The sequence below is a fragment of the Urocitellus parryii genome, chromosome 4 (assembly GCF_045843805.1).
Source record: "Urocitellus parryii isolate mUroPar1 chromosome 4, mUroPar1.hap1, whole genome shotgun sequence".
NCBI lineage: Eukaryota > Metazoa > Chordata > Mammalia > Rodentia > Sciuridae > Urocitellus > Urocitellus parryii.
Window position 1 is genome coordinate 101446673 of NC_135534.1, and position 13238 is coordinate 101459910.

General features: G+C 35.5%; 1 pseudogene; it reads left to right on the forward strand.

Annotated features, from left to right (window-relative positions):
• The first annotated feature begins 1218 nt into the window (after positions 1-1218).
• LOC113185416 (heat shock factor-binding protein 1 pseudogene) lies at positions 1219-1550 on the forward strand (annotated as a pseudogene).
• The last annotated feature ends 11688 nt before the right edge of the window (positions 1551-13238 follow it).

The following is a 13238-nucleotide window of genomic DNA, read 5'->3' on the forward strand; positions in this document are numbered from 1 at the left end:
TTCTTATGGTTGTACACAATGTGGAATTACACTGTTCATGTATTCATATATGAATATAAGAAAATAATGTTGATTTATACTACTGTCTTTCCTGTTTACATCCCCCCTCCCTTCTCTCATTTCCCTTTGTCTAATCCAATGAAGTTGTATGACCCCCCTTCTTATTGTGGGTTAACTTCTACATATCAGAGAGAACATTTTGCCTTTGGAATGGGATGAAATCTTAGTGTAGTTTTAATTTGCATTTCTCTAATTGCTAGAGATGTTGAATAGTTTTCCATTTATTTTGTTGACTGATCATATTTCTTTTGTGAAGTGTCTGTTCAGTTCTTTTGCACATTTATTGATTGGGTTATTTATTTATTTTTTGATGTTACGTTTTGTGAGTTCTTTATGTATCATGGAGATTAATTCTCTGAGGTGCAGGTGGCAAAGATTTTCTCCCATTCTGTAGGCTCTCTGTTCACATTCTTGATTTTTTACTTTGCTGTGAAGAAGCTTCTTAGTTTGATCCATTCCGTTTATTGATTCTTGATTTTACTTCTTACACTTTAGTACTCTTGTTGAGGAATTCAATTCCTAAGCTAAACTGATGGAGAGTTAGGCCTGTATTTTCTTTTTGTATGTGCAGGTTCTGTGGGCTAATTCCTAGGTACTTGATCCACTTTGAGTTGAGTTTTGTGCAGGGTGAGAGATAGGGACTTAATTTCATATTGCTACATATGGATTTTCCCAGTACCATTTGTTGAAGAAGCTATTTTTTCTCCAATGTATGTTATTGACACTTTTGTCTAATAAAACTCTATTAATGTGTGTTTATCTAAGAGAAAAATTTATAGTTATGGGCAGCTACAATAAAATCATAAAGATACCAAGTAAACATCCCATTCATTGATGCATTTCCATGCCCTAAGAAATCAAGAAGGCATCATTTACAAAAATAGAAGAAAATAAATAATTAATTTCGGAGCTGAAATTAATGAAATGGAGAATTAAAAAAAAAGAAATCATGGAAATGAATAGTTGATTCTTTGAAAAGATAAACAAGATTGATAACCCCCCTAGCCAAAACAAACAAACAAAAAAACAAAAACAAAACAAAAACCAAAAAAACAAAATAAAGAGAGTAACCCAAATTAATAAAATTTGAGACAAAAGAGGAAATAAGGAGTGTGGGTGACAGTCTGAGACCTTGCCACCAAGCGGGGAACCGGAGAGATGGACAAGACTGACCCCAAGACCGTATAGTACCTCAACCTCACCTCAGTGGTGCAGACACTCCTGCAGCAGATGCAAAATAAATTTCAGACCATGTCCGACCAGATTATTGGAAGAATTGATGATATGAGTAGTCACATTAATGATCTGGAGAAAAACATCGCAGACCTCATGACACAGGCTCTGGTGGAAGAACTGGAAGGAGAAAACAAGATCCCTGCCACACAAAAGAGTTGAAGGTTGCTAATTACCCTGAAATCTGGAACACCATTTTTCCAAGCCAAGAGAAGACTGAATGGCTTTTTGCAAATAACTACTAAGTGTAGACAGGTTTTATATGATAGTGCATTATTATCACACATTATGTAATAAGTTTTTAGAGTGATTTTTCTCCCCAGTTTCTGGAACATGGTATCTTCACATCTTGAAACTTGATCAGTTGTGCTCTTAATTATTAAACACTAAAATTTTGGCGGTTCCTGCATAAAATTGTCAAAACTTTTTAGTGTATTTTTGTGAAGTCCTTTTTTTCCTGCCATTCTTTTGTAGTAATTGCTGTTTGATAAAAGTTGCTGTATAATTTTTTATTAGACAAGTAGTAAATCCTTCAATTATTGTTGGACTTGGTGAAGTAAAACATTTGTAGAGTTTGGATTCTTTCATTTTCAGCACAAAGTGACTGTTGAGCTAACACTAAATAATGTGTTGGTGATACTTTCCAAATGGCTAGAAGTTGTTTATTCAGAAGTGTCTGTCACTACTTTGTTGCCAAAACTTCATTTTACCACACTTATGACTAGTCTATGAGATTAGATGCTAAAGTCAGTGAAAAGTAACCACTGCCACTGTACTGCGTTAGCATTTTTAAAAACAGGAAATACCCAAGTAGCCTGATGTAATGAGGTATTCCTTTGTTAGAATTTTGCATGAGATTCTAATACTTCAGTAGGCCTCTAGTTGTTCATCTACAATGTTTACCACATATACACACAAAGAGGGGGCAGGATTTTAAACTCAATTATTCTATCATTTCTTTGAGCTACTGATTGAAAAAGAAGAGAGAATATTGAGTCTGTGCCAATCACTAGGCTAGAAAATGATGAATGACTGGTAGTAGGCTCAGGTTTTTGAACTATTTCTTACCTAAATTCTTTCAGAGTAATAATTTTTGTTACTGATTATAAAAGACAGAGTTAATAACATTTGCCATTAAAAAATGCAGTGACCATGGTCTTCCTAAAGGCAAACCTAGAAAAGAGTAGAGTTTAAGTCTCCCATATCATCAGTCTTGTTTGTACTGCAAATATATAATATTAAGAAACATTTTGTCTTATTTATAGATTATATGGGGAAAACAGATTCTGTAATAAAGCCACCAGGATTGTCATCCAGCTGCAGCAGCTCTTGGGAGGGGCCAGGAGCAGGTTCTGCAGGGTAACCTGAGTGTGTGCTGCCTGAACTGCGCCCTGGGCCCACTGCAGCCTGCATGCAGGGTATGTTCAGGGCTCTTGAGAGCAGTAGAAATGACAGGCTGCTGGCTATTGGAGGATGGTGCGGATTTGGGGAGGAGTTGACTTCTTTGAAGTAACATTTTTCAGAGGCCAAAATAAAGGTGCCTGAAATCCTGTTATTGAAAAAAAAAAAAAAAAAGAGGAAATAAGATTTCAGACACCATAGAAGTCCAGAGGATTGCTAGGGACTATTTTGAAAACTTATACTCCAACAAATGGTAAAATCTAGAAGTGGATACATTTCTAACCACATATGACCTGTCAAATCAAAAAGAGAAGATGTAGAAAATCTAAAAAGACCAATATCAGGTAATGAGACAGAAGCAGTAATAAAAGGCCTGAAACAAAGCAAAGCCCAGGACCAGATAGATTCTCAGCTGAATTCTACCAGACCTTTGAAGAAGAGCTAGTGCCAGTGCTCCTCAAATTATTCCGTGAAATAGAAAGGGGTGGAATGTTTCCAAATTCATTCTAGAAAGTCAGTATCACCCTGATACCAAAACCAGAAAGGACACATGAGGGAAAAAAACAACAACAATAAACTATGGACCATATCCCTGAAGAACATAGATGCAGAAATTCGTAATAAAATTTTAGAAAATCATATTAACATATTAAGAAGATTGTATAACATGATCAAGTGTGTTTCATTCTAGGTATTACAGGATGCTTCAACATACACAAATCAATTAACTATAGTTAACCACACAAATAGAATTGAGGACAACAATCAGCCATCTCAATAAATTTGGGGAATACCTGTGATAAAATTTAGTAGTGATTTATCATAGAAACACTAAAAAAAAACCCACAGGGATAGAAAGAAGTGACCTCTATATCATAAACACTATATAAAATAAACACAAAGCTAACATCACATTAAATTTGGGAAAACAAAGTGTTTCCTCTAAAATCAGGAACAACAAAAGGCTGTCCACTTTCACTACTCCTATTCAATATGATACTTGGAATTTTTTGTTGGATGCAGTGGCACATGCTTGTAATACCAGTGGCTCAGGAAGCTGAGGAAGGAGGATAACAAGTTCAAGGCAGCCTCAGCAACTTAGCAACATCCTGTCTCTAAATTAAATATACTACCTCCCACCTCAAATGGCTGAGGATGTGGCTAAGGGGTTAAGCATCTCTGGGATCAATCCCCAGTGGTGGTGGTGGGGCAGGATCAGGCAGAAGAATTAAATAGGAGAGATACAAATAAGACAGGAAAAAATCAAATTCCTTTTGTAGATAATGTGATCTTAGAAGCTCCAAAGAGCTCTATCAAAAGACTTTTTTTTTCAAAAGACTTTTAATACATTCAGCAAGTATCAGAATAAAAAACATTAACAGACAAAAATTAATAGCTTTTCTACATACCAATAATGAATTTGGTGAAAAAGAAATCAAGAAAACAATTCCATTCACAATAGCCTCCAAACAAACCAACCAACCCTAGGAATAAATCTAACCAATCAGGTGAAAGACCTCTACAAGCAAAATTATAGAACACTGAAGAAAGAAATTGAAGAAGATTCTAGAAGATGGAAAGACCTCCCATATTCACAGATAAGAATTATTAATATTGTTAAAATGTCCATATTACCAAAAGCAACATACAGATATAGTAGAACCATAGTAACAACAACTGCATGTACTGGCATAAAAGCAGACATATAGATCAATGGAACAGGATAGAAAATAGAGATAAAAGACACACAGATACAGTCAGCTTATGCTTTCCAAAGGTGCCCAAAATATATGTTTGTAACATACAGCACTGGGAAAACTGGTTATCTATATGTGGAATAACAAGTCTAGGTACATATCTCTTCACCCAGCAAAAAAGACAAGTGAATGGATCTGAGACTTATAAATTATACCAGAAACTTTACAACAGCTAGAAGAAATTTTATGGTAAACACCTCAATATGTAGGTACAGGCAAGAACCTCAATAGGGTTCCTAAAGCTCAAAAAATAATACTAAGAATTAATAGATGGGATGGAATTGAATTAAGGTTTCTGCACAACAAAGTAAGAATATAAGATGATGAAGAAAGAACTTATACAGTGGTAGAGAATCTTTGTGAGCTACTCTTGTGATAGAGGATTAATATTTAGAGGGGCTGGGTTGTGGCCCACTGGTAGAGTGCTCATCTAAGCATTTGTGAGGCACTGGGTTCAATTCTCAGCACCACATATAAATAAATTAACTAAATAAAGGTCCATTGACAACTAAAAATTAAAAAAAATATTTAAAATTTTTGAAGGATTCAAAAAATAACCAAAAATCAAATAACCATTTAATAAATGAGCGATAAACTAAAATGCTTCTCCAAAGAAGGAATAAAAATGGCAACAAACCTATGAAAAAATATTCTACATCTTTAACAATTAGGGAAATGCAAATCAAAACTACACTGAAATTTTCTCTCACTCCAGATTAAATGAAAGCCATCAGAAATACAAATAATAATATATGCTGGAGAGGATGTTTGGAAAGAGCAATACTTTTACACTGTTGGTGAGATTGTATATTTGTATAACCACTGTGGAAATCAGTATGAAGGTCTTCCAGACACTAGGAAGTAAACCACCATGACCCAGCTATACCACCATCCATATTAATCCTAAAGAATTAAATTCAGCATACTCTAGATATACATGCATACCCATGTTTATAGCAGCACAATTCACAATAGCCAAATTATGGGCCGAGTCTTCATATTCATGAATGTATGAAGAATAAAGAATGTGTTGTATACACAATGGAGTTTTATTTAGCTAAAAAAATCAATTTTATCATTTTCAGGAAAATGGATGGAACTTGAGAAGAAAAATACGTCCAACTTAGAAACTCAGTGGTCACAGGTATGGAAATAGAGAAGACAGTAGAATGAATTGGATATAACTTTCCTGTATTCATATATGAATACAGGACCAGTGTAACTCCAGTCATGTACAACCACAAGAATGGGAAGTTATACTCCAAGTATGTATGATATGTCAAAATACACTTCACTGTCATGTATATCTAAAAGAACAAATAAAAAAAGTAATATGATAAAAAAGTCAGTGGCCATGTTTTCTCTCATATGTGGAAGCTAGAGAGAAAAAGGGGGAAATCTCATGAAAATAGAAGGGAGATCAATATGGTATAGGAAGGGAAAAGGGAGGTTCTGGGGAATGCAAATGACCAAATCATATTTTTCTATTTTGTGCATGTTCAAATATGTAACTATTCTTACTACTATGTATATAATGCACAAATAAAATGTTTAAAAGAAGAAAAAAAGAATATTTTCCCTACCTCAAATCATTTTCTATCTCTACTATGTATGCGAGTGGTGTCTCCATTTAGAACCCTTGACACTCTCTGCCTCATTTGTCTCCTTTGCTCATCTGCTGTCATCCTCAGACACTATCAAGTAAACGTGCAGAGATGGAAAGTGTTGACCCTTCCATTGCTGGTAATCGAAACTTGTAGCTGGACATGTGGCAACACAGTTACACAATATTTCCCAGGTGCCATGGCGTTCAGGTATGGCCCTGGGATTGTTGTCTCTGCAGAGGCAACACTTGACTTATTTTCTCCAGGCTCTTCCTCTTCTTGCCTGCAGCAAAATAGGCATGCCACCAGCCTCACATTGACAGCATAATGACAGCATCCTGGAGCAGGGGGTTCCTAAAACTTCTTTGTAACATGGCACCCTTGGTCACCTTGTGAAGCCTTTGACCTTCTCCTAATAACATTTTATAATATGTAACATGCAACGTATGGAGTCATAACAAACCCAATTACATTGAGATATAATAATCAACATCTTAAATAACTCCATTTGTTATATGTTCATATAACAATTTTTTTATTAACACATAAATGTATGAAACTTAGCAATACACCTATATGTACAAAAATTCCAAAGGTGTGATATGTATGGATGATATTTCAAGATTTTTTAAATAATTGTGTTATATGCTACCTGTATTGCTAAAATTCCTGTGATTTGGTGTTACCATTCACAACTGAGAATGATAGACTTCGTGTAGAGGCTAGTGACAATAAAGATTTAATTTTTTTCCCATTCGAGATCATAAGCCTCTTAAGTTCTATCCACGGACCCATCTGAGAGTACCCCAACCTCAGATTGAAACCTGCAGAGGATGGCAGAGCTTTCAGAATACCTGGCTTCCTGGATGACCTCTATGGGCTGAACCTGCCTGCATAGTCCTAGGAGAGAGAAATAAACACCTATCTTGTTTGTCACTGCCATTTCTTTTTCTTTTTCTTTTCCCTCCATACAGTGATACAGACTATTTACACTCTGCCTAGTTAGTATGTCTTCAATTGGTGGACCTCCTTCTATCATTACTATCTGGCTATGGGTGCTTTCAACTTATGCTTACAAATGGCTTTGGTTGAAACAAAACAAATGTCACCGAGGCAGAGTTTACATGCATACAAATGTACGCATTTTGAGTGCACAATTTAGTGAGTGTTGAAAAAAGTACATACTGTGTTACCATTGTCCCCACAAAGTTCCATTTAACCATCAATTTACCAGGCTGATGTCCTCCTCCGTCAGCCTACCCTGCTTCTTGGTCGCTGGCAATCATAGACCTGGTTTCCAGTGCTACAGATGAGACTTGTTTTCCTGGAGTTTCATGTAAATGGAATTATGTAGAATGTACTTTTTTATCTGGCTCCTTGGACTCAGTATTTATTTTTGAGGTTTCATATGTGTTGGTGCATTTATCACCTTTCCGATTCTTTTCATTATTGAATAGTATTTGTATCTTTTCAGCATTTTATGAATATTTGAGTTACTTCCAGTTGGGCTTTTGTAAACAGAACTTCTATGACTGTTCACATACATTTCTCTATACTGTGGACTGATTTTCATTTTTTTTTTTTTTTTTTGGTAAATACCCAAGAGTTGAGTGACCAATTCAATGGGTAAGTAGATGTTTAACTACCAAAAGCCAGCTGAACTTTATTGCTCTTAATCTGGAGATACATTTGTGAAAAACTGCTCTACCAGCAATATTGAATATTCGTAATTGTAAACATGGTTTAAGGCTCTCTGTTTGAACTTGTGAATTCTTGGGTTGATGATCTTCAAGGTGGGTCTTGAGAAGCCTGGGATTTCTATCAAGTAATCGGTTGGATCTCCAAGTACAGACTGTTTCCCTGCTTGGCAACAGATGAGAGCCCTATTCAATCATTTCAGGCTTCCTAACTACTGAGTTCTGCTAGGGTCTGTGGAGTCTCCCTTGTGCATATGCAGCTCAGGGTTCAGTCAAGGATTTGAGGATGGATTATACCTGGGTCTGGGGGATCTTTCTCTCCGTGGCTTTCTCCTTCCTGCTGAATCCACAGCCTCTCTATGCTCTGAACTCTGTTATTTTTCCTAGTTTAATGCTGTCATGTAGGAAATGTTCGTCCCAAATATACTTACTATATTTTCTCTAATGCTTATTTATTTAGATTTATACACTTAATGGCCCTTTGTTTCATTCTACTTGCATACCTCTCATTTGGAGGCATTTTTCTTCAGCTCGAAGAATGGAATTTAATATTCTATGTCTAACTCTTCTATTGACAAATTTTGAAAGTTAAAAATTTTCCTTTTATTGATATATTTGAGGGATACTTTTGCAGAGTATAAATCTATATTGTGATGTGTTTTTGTTTGTGTCTTTGTTGGTGGGGGAGAGGAGCATCAACAGTTTGAATATGTTACTCCATTTTTCTCTCATGTCTCTAAATTATTCTTTGCCTTTTACTTTCTCAAGCCTGCACTGTCTTGGCAGCTCACTGATCCTTTATAAGGAGTAAAGATAATTTTCTCATTTTTCTAATTATTCTTAAAGGGAAGTCTCAAACTAGTCTGTTATTTTTGGAAACATAAATTATATATATACACACACACATATAAACATATACTGTGAACATGTATGTATGTGGGTATACATTTATTATCTTTAGACTTTTTATTTCATTTTCTATAAAGAATTTATGTGGCTGATATATATAAACACAAGTGCTATTTTTTATAGTTCCTTTCTATCAACACAGAAAACAAACAAACATGATGAGAAGTGACCATGTTAGGCACCTTTGTTTTGTTTCCATTGAGCAATCACAGAATATTTCTCAGGTCAATAAAAATCACATGCAAAATTTTATTTCCTTTGATTGAATATTTGTGTGCATAGTTGTTTGGCATTAAACAGATTTTAATATGTGCTACTATAAGATGATTAAGAAAAATGTGCTGGATTTGTATTGAGAGAAAGTCCCCAGAGTTTAGAAGCAATTCATTGTGTTTATATACAACAAGGAGTACTATTGTGAAGTTCTATGTGAAGAAAGTAACAAGCATGATAAATGTTTATCAAAAATTATTTATGTGAATTAAAAATATACATATAAGGCATTGTACATACACATCCACATATTAAAAACACAAATTAAGAAAGATTTCTTACTTTTCTGAGATCCTGCTGCCCACCTGGGCTGGGTTGCCTCTGCACCAATCCAAACTCAATGGTTTGTCCCCAGTTTAGAACCCATCTCTCCAGAAAGCTTTCCAAAACAATTCTAGATAACTCTGATGTCTGCCATATTCTGAAATCCTGTGGCACATTTGTACATTTTCTGCCTGAACAGCGTCACACATGACGCAAGGCAAATAAATATTATCAGGTGTAAACAGGATTTCTTGGCATATTTTCTCTGTCTCCAACTAGATGTTAGCTGAGTGACTCTACACACTCGCTCCCTGTGGAAGTCTAGTACTATTGCTGGTTTGGTCTTAGGAAAATACTTTATCTTCAAGCCACGTCATACTCAAAACCAGCCTGTCCTTGTTAGAAGACAGACTATCACCTCATGTATTGTTTTCCACACTTTTCTTCTAAACTTTCCCCCTTTCTTCTCTTTCTCTTGAAGACCTTGGCAGAGACATGGTCTTTCTAATTCCCTTTCTCTCCTCTGTGTTCAGACGTTTGGCAGGACTAGAGATAAAGAATGTCAGAGTCTTCATAGTTTTCCTACTCACCTGTTATGGTGATCTCCCCACCTGGGTAATTGAAAAAGTCCTGTGAGTTCTTAACTAGCTCTTATAGCCGTGTAAAACTCCTTTTCTTCCTTGTTCTGAACACTTTTGTTTCCTTCAGCCTGTATACAATGTCAGCTGGCTTAGTACTGTCTTAGGTCATGGATTTGAATAAGCAATAAAAACCATACAATCATAGGTACAAAGTTTCAGTTTGATGATTGGATTAGAATAAAAATTCTGGTGTTGTGTAGCACAGCATAGTGACTGTAGTCCATCATAATGTAAATTTAAAATCGATAAAAGATATCAAATGTCCTCATCACTAGGAAATTATAATTAGAGATATACTAATTAACTATATTTGATCATCCCACCATGGATACAGCCATCAAAACATCACATGATCCACAAATATATACAATTATTTCAGAATTAAAAAGAACACTTTCAACAAGAGTAGTACAATTAAATGGTGATATAATTTCACAGGCTTTTCATAGTATACCTTTTTCTGAATGTACCATAACATTTGTATCTTTTTATCATTTTATAAACATTTATTTCCAGTTTGGGCCTTTGTGAAGAGAACTGCTTCTATCAATGTTCACATTTCTCTATACTGCAGATATATTTTCATTTCCTTTTGGTAAATACCCAAGAGTGGAATGACCGATTTTATCTACCCAAAGCCAGCTTGACTATATTGATCCTTATCTATAGATACATCTGGGAAGAACTGCTCTACTAACAATATTGAGTATTCCTGATTGTGAATATGTTTTAAAGCTCTCTGTTTGAACTTATGAATTCTTGGGTTGATGATTTTCAAGGTGGGTCTTGAGAAGCCTGGGCTTTTTACCAAGTACTTTATGGACCTTCAAGTACAGACTGTTTCCCTGCTTGGCAACAGAGGAGAGCCCTACTCAGTCATTTCAGGCTTCCTAGCTGCTGCTTTCTGCTAGGTCTGTGGAGTCTCCCTTGTGCATATGCAGTTCAGGGCTCAGTCAACGATTTGAGTGGATTATACCTGGATCTGGGGGCTCTTTCTCTCTGTGGCTTTCTCCTTCTGGCTGAATCCACAGCCACTCTCTGCTCTAACTCTGTCATGATGCCTGGGTCAAAACTCTGCAGTCTTCTGCTTAAATTCAAATTGCTCTAGATAATGACACTGAGGCTCTTTGGCTGGCAAAATTCCTTAAAACTTACCTCCCACCAGGTATGATTTTCTTTTTTCAAACACCAGATGTCCTCCATTGTTTGCAGTTTTTGACCTTTCTTTAGTGCTTTCACGTAATTATTTTAAACACATTTTTTTCCCCAGAGTTTAATGTTGTCACATGGGAAATGTTTGTCTCAGATGAGCAACTTGCCATTTTTTTTTTTGCTGCTGGAATTTCCTAGCCTGTTTGCATTTCACACTATCATTGTAATTTTATCTCACTGTTTGATTTCTATTTGTAAGTTCCACCTGTTCTGTTTTCCATTTTTCCTCTTTTTTTGGTCTCATTTTGCATTAATAAAAAAGTTATAACTACTTAATATCTTCCCTTCAGTTGGTTGTCAGGTTTATGAGTGCTTTATCAATTTGTTTTATATTAGAAATTTTAGCATCTGATTTGACTTAATGATGTCTAATATAAATATGACTTTTAATTTTTCCTAGAAATAAAGAAACTTACAAAATTATGCTCCATTGGCATTTATTTCCATCATCATTTTGTCATTTGAATTTTCAGGTATTTAAATCTAGAAACATGGGAATTGTAGCAAATATACTATATTTCTTTAATATTTATTCATTTAGATTTGTACACTTAGTGGCCCTTCCTTTCATTCTACCTGTCATTTGGAGACATTTTTCTTCTGCTTGAGGAATTGCATTTGTTATTCTGTTAGTCTAGATCTTCTAATGACAAATTTTGAAAATTGAAAATTAAAAATTTTTCTTTTATTTTATTGCCATATTTGGGGGATACTTTTGCTGAGTATAAATCTATATTGTGAAGTGTTTTGTTTTTCTCTTTGTTGGTAGGGGAGAGGAGCATCAGCAGTTTGAATATTTTACTCCATTTTTCTTTTATTTCCCTCAATTACTCTTTGCCTGTCTCTCAGTTTCTCAAGCCTGCACTGTTTTTGCAGTTCACTGATGCTCCATAAAGTGTAAAAATAAAATTTTCAGTTTTTCCTAATTCTTCTTAGAAGGAGGCTATAAACTAGTCTGTTATTTTTGGAAACATGTATAAATAAACAAACAAACAAATAAATAAATATACACACACATATACACACATATATATATGTGTTTTTGTACACATATGTATAAAAATACATTATTTGTATTTTAATTTTGTTTCCTAAAAAACTTTATGTGGCTGATATATAGAAATACAATTATTATTTCTCTAGTTCCTTTATATCAACACACATCCAAAACAAACATGATTAGAAGTGGCCATGTTAGGCACCTTTGTCTTGTTTCCTTTGAGAAATCATAATATATTCCACCATTCGACCAGTGCACTGGTTTCATTAAAGAGGTTCTTGGCATAAAAGTTAGCTAGTGAGATCGAAATAAACACACAGACTCAGTTACCTTTTTCTATGACTAGGTCTGAGATGGCTCTCCCTCACACCTCGAACCACCTGGTAGGGCAGCAGGGATTACTCAGGGCTAGCAGGAGAGAGAGAGGGAGCACGCCAGGGAGTGGCCTTTTATTGGGGAACAAGAAATTCAGGGGAGAATTCCATCCAATGAAGGTTGAGGGGGGCAGCACTCCAAGGTCAGGGTCAGTGATTGGCCTCAGGGTCAGTGGTCAAGTCACACCCCCACACGGACAGGCCCTCGCACCAGGAGAGGGTCGGGAAAGCTCCGACACAGTTTAGCCAGAACGCCTCACACCCAAACCGGGAGTTGCCCAATCACGTGTGAGAATGGCTTCCCACAGTATATTTCTCAGGTCCATAAAAACATGCACAAAATTTTATTTCCTTTGATTGAATATTTTTGTGTGAAGTTGTTGGGAATTAGATAGACTTTAATATGTGATACTAATTGTATAGAACCCCTCTCTCCAGAAAGAAAGAAATTAAAGGGATTTAATAAGAAAAAAACTTAAATACACATCTGGCACATTTTTCTTAAAATGTGCTAGATGTGTATTGAGAGAGAGTCCTCAGAATTTAGAAGCAATTCTCTATGTTTACATACCACATGGTGTGCAGTTGTGAAGTGCTTTGTGAAGAAAGTATCAAGCATGATAAATGTTTATCAAAAATTATTTATGTGAATTAAAAATGTACATATAAGGCATTGTGTATACATATACGTATTAAAAACACAAACTTTAAAAAAGTTCTTGCTTTTCTGACTTTATGAACTCCTGCTGCCTACCAGGGCTGGGTTGCCCCTGAATCAATCCAAACTCAACTTTCTGTCCTTGAGTTAGAACC